Below are 4,641 nucleotides of genomic sequence, written 5' to 3'. Positions count from 1 at the left end.
GTTACGGCGCGTTTTATTGATTATGGTGCTTTGAATTGATTTTTATGTTGGTCACTTTTTATTATTGGAAAATAAGACTTATTTAGTCAATTTTTACAAATTATTTTCAGCCGTGAGCTGAATTTTTTTTTTCTTTTGAAAAAAACACACTTAAGGGAATGGGAATTAGATGCAGTGAGTGATAAGATATTTCTTTATTTTTCTCTTGGCCACTATAATTAGGATGAAAATAGCACATATTGATTAGTGCGGCCTGGCCATAGACATTACATGAGTCAACTTAAAGCTTCAAGGAATTCCCACTAAAAAAAAAAAACATTCTCTGGTGCGCCTCCTTTAGACTGCGCGTAGGCTTTGTAAAAATTGTTGCCTCTAGTCTTAGGGTTCGTTTAGTTGGAGGATTCAAACCATGTGATTCGAACCATTTTCGATTTATGTGTATTTTTTGTGAGAGAAAATACTATAGCGAATCACGAATCATGATTCGAATCAGGGAACGAATCCCTCTATCAAATGCCCCCTTACTGGGTTTGAGACTGCCGGTGTATCTTATAACTGTGAAAGGGCTCACAGCATAGCGCAACATGCCCTTATTTTCTCATGACCTAACATGTTTTCTTAAGGTGGGCCCCATAGTACTGCATACCCTAGATTTTATTCTTGAAAATAAGTGTGGTAATTCGTGTTATGTGTGTGTTTTAATCGTTTCTTTTTAAATTTACAGTCAACTCGAACACGATAAGTGACATGAATTTTTTTAAAAACCGCAATACGAACACGACACGAGCACTTTATGAGTTGTCAAGACATGACACAAAAAAGACCTGTGACACGAAATGACCTGTGAACCTAATATTGACACGAGAATTATATATTTTTCTTTAGTTTTTTACATATTAAAAACAACTTAAAATTCATAACACACTAAAATACAATAACATCATCAAAATTAAGCAAATAATAATATAAGATTTTGAGTATAACTACCATGATATGACAAGTTCATAATAAAACCTAAAATATGTAATGAAATATATATATATTACTTTTTTTACGAGTTTTATGTCGTGTTCGGGTTAGGCAAGTCCAATCTAAAATTGACCCGTATTTTTCGTGTTAATTTCTAATCGACCCGTGTTTTTCGTATTGGCGGGTCGTGTTCGTATCGTGTTAACCCCCTCAATTGACACGAATAAGCCTGACACGAACACGACTCGTTTATTAATCGTTTCAAAATACAAAACCCAAACACGACCTGTATATTGGAGGGTTGACACGACACGACACGAATAACCCATTTATTAAATAGGTCATAAACGTGTTGTGTCAACCCGTTGATCACCTGTTAACCCATTTATAAAATGAGTGATAAATGGATTGTGTTAACCTATTTTTGAACATGTTTGTAAAATAGGTGATAAATGGGTCATGTTAACCTATTTTTGAACCTGTTTATAAAATGGGTAATAAACGGGTTGCGTATTCGTGTTATCCAAATATTACACGTTTAATAAATAGGTTATGGGGGTCAATTGCGGGTTGGCGGGTCAACCTGAAAAGGACACGTTATTTAATCGTGTTTTACGGGTTCGACTTGATTTTGACCCGGACATATTTATAATAAACCCAAACCCGCTAATTTTGTGCGGGTTTCAAATCGTGTCGCTATCCGGATTGCCAACCCTACTACTAATAGTCTAAAAAATGGGGTCTCACTAGAAAAATTCAAAAAAAAAAAAAAAAGCTTGGAGGAATCTGTGAAAGTGGTTGGCAAACTCCATCAAGCAAGATGCTTTACTCGAACAAGTATATTGTGGTTCGTTCATTTTTTTTGTTGTTGTAATTTTAGAAAAATAAAGCAAGAAAAAATCTAGGGTTAAGTTTTTACTTTTCATGACCTCAACAATTGAATATTTATTCATTACGTGATTTTCTTCCCAAAACAGGGGACTCTACTTGGAAATAATTGGTTTCCTTTTATGCCACTTTCTTGTTCACAGATGGACTGGCGTATGTGAATTCATTTGAACCTTAATTTGGTAAAGTTCCAACTAAGAATAAATGAATGACTACATTTGATAATACAAGTTTGGTAGCGACATTGGTTGAACTCGAAAGGAAATATCATTACCTTTTTTCTTTTTTCAAAGAAAATGTGTCAATTCATTAATTTACTAAAAATATAATTACAAGTTCACAAAATAAAATAGTGGAAAAAAAAGAAGAAGAAAATTCCATACTAAAATTTAAAACAACCATTCGAATTATGCCAAAAGGTCTACTAATTGGAGGAGGTGAGAAATGCTGAAGGAATCGTGCATCTTCCATGAATTTCAAGTTGATCATTTCGTGACACTATCACCGTGTCACTTTATTTTGAGAAAGTTTGCTAACTTTGGCCAATTATAAATGGAGATGAAAATGTATTTAAAATTCCCAACTATATTTGTGTTCTTCTTCTGCTTTTTCGTTGGCAGACGAATCATTTAACGTTTTGGCATTGTGATGACATCCATATGGAGGCGGTAAACTAACCTTTCGAGTTGCAAAACGCCATAGCGTAATAAAAACATAATATAAAAAAAAGTATTAGTTTTTTAATATATATATATGTTTTTTTTTAAAAGTGTTTTTTTTTTTTTTTTTTTTGGGTGTGGCCCAGTGATCATTTTAGTTGGATCACAGGTAAAACGGAAAAGAATTTAGTTCATACTTTCATCAACTAATATTCACAACGTCTAGAATTATAAAGCTCAAATTATATTTAAGTAATTGATAAGAGGCATAATTTTCAGATAATGAGGATCGATCTACATGAAGGATAGGTGAGAGAGTTCTAATAGAACATGTTTTTGTCACTATCATAATATTTATGACAACATGTAGTTTGCGAAGAATATGGTATTTCTTTAAATAGAAGAATTTCGATTTGATTATAATAAATTTTTTTATTAATTTTTTTTGTTTTAAAATTGGAGTTATAATTTGTTTAAGCATAAATATTTATTCTAAATATAAGAATGTTTACAAGTATAATCTAATAATAACTCCACACCTAAATTTATTATAATGTATAGAGTTTAAATCTCTATTTTTAAATTTAAAGAATAATTAATAATTTTTAAAGATAGCTCGTAGATTCCATTAAAAAAAAAAAAAACCCCTAAAGTTATTGACAGTCTAGAAGAAACCACAAAATTTTCACTCAAAGAATTAGGACAGGAAATACTCCAAAATAGATGTTACTATAAATAATAGAAAAAACTGAAACAAAAATTACACAGTGAAAGCCTTATTTATATGCTAATATGCGCTAACGTATTTAGGAACTGTAATCCAAGTAGAAAAGCAAACTAAATAAAAAATATATATATATATAATATTGACAACATAATTAATCCTAATAAAATAGAAAATAAATTAAATAAAATCATACAAAAATTTAATATTATCCTGCATCAGCTATTTAATTTATCATAAAGCAAAAAAAAATACCTTACTGATGTTGTACTGAATTGGACCACATATTCTACATAAGCTTAAGTTTATATATTTTCTTATTTTATTGTTAAATTATCAAAGAATATAAAAGAAACATAAATTTAATAACATTATAACTATGCATTAGTTTAGGAGTTTTTTTTTTTTTTAATAAATAGTTAGAAGTTTTTTCAAAATAGGAATGGTCAATCACTGATTGATTTAATCTATCACTGATTAACTTATGAGATGTTTGTTTCAAGGGTTCTTCCTTCTTTGTGAATCACGGTTCTTGATTTTTTATAGTATTTTTCTCTCACAAAAAATTTAAATTTCAAAAATTAAAATCATGAATCATGATTCTGAACCTATGAACCAAACGTCCCATTAGTGATAAATCACTGGTTGACTTAGTCTATCACTGATTGCTTTAGCGAAATATTACCATTAACTTGATGATTCTTTATTATTAATTAATATTAATTAATAATTAATCAAAATCAACTAATAACTAATCAATTTTAATTAATAAATTATAAGTATATTAATAATAAAACTATTGATAAATTAATATGAATTGGTAAATTAGTGATTCAATCGCGGATTGATACGATAAAAAAGTAATTTTTCAAAAATAATAAAAGAAAATTGGGACATTTTGCCAAAAAATAAGTCAAAAATATCATTTCTCTAATTTGTCTATAAATTTTCATATCTTTTTTTTTTTGTTTGGTTTTTATTTAATTTTAAGAAAAGAGAGTACGTCTAGGTGGAAATTTAATTTTAAGAAAGAGAGTACGTCTAGGTGGACCGAGAGTCTAAGCCAATTTCCCGGTATCCAAGTGGCCGCCTCCTAAATGGGCCACCAAGCCCCCTTCAACTGGGCAGCTCCTTCCTCCCAATGCAAACCAAAAATCGAATATTCTGAGTTTCATTCGAAATTTGTAAATGGTCAACCAAGCCTTGTAGAGAACATCACGGATAAATTTAATATTTAAATGTAAAAAATATTTTTTAAAATGATACTATTTATCATGTTAAATTTTTTTATACTGTAATTTTTTGACAAATTTCTTATTAAGTGTGATATATAAAAAAATTTAAATTTAATTGCTATTAATTAAAATATTTACTTTTTTATATAATTATTGTAAATTTTAT

The sequence above is a fragment of the Morus notabilis genome, unplaced genomic scaffold (genome assembly GCF_000414095.1).
Source record: "Morus notabilis unplaced genomic scaffold, ASM41409v2 Scaffold125, whole genome shotgun sequence".
NCBI classification, from domain to species: domain Eukaryota; kingdom Viridiplantae; phylum Streptophyta; class Magnoliopsida; order Rosales; family Moraceae; genus Morus; species Morus notabilis.
Note: the sequence above shows the minus strand (reverse complement) of the source record.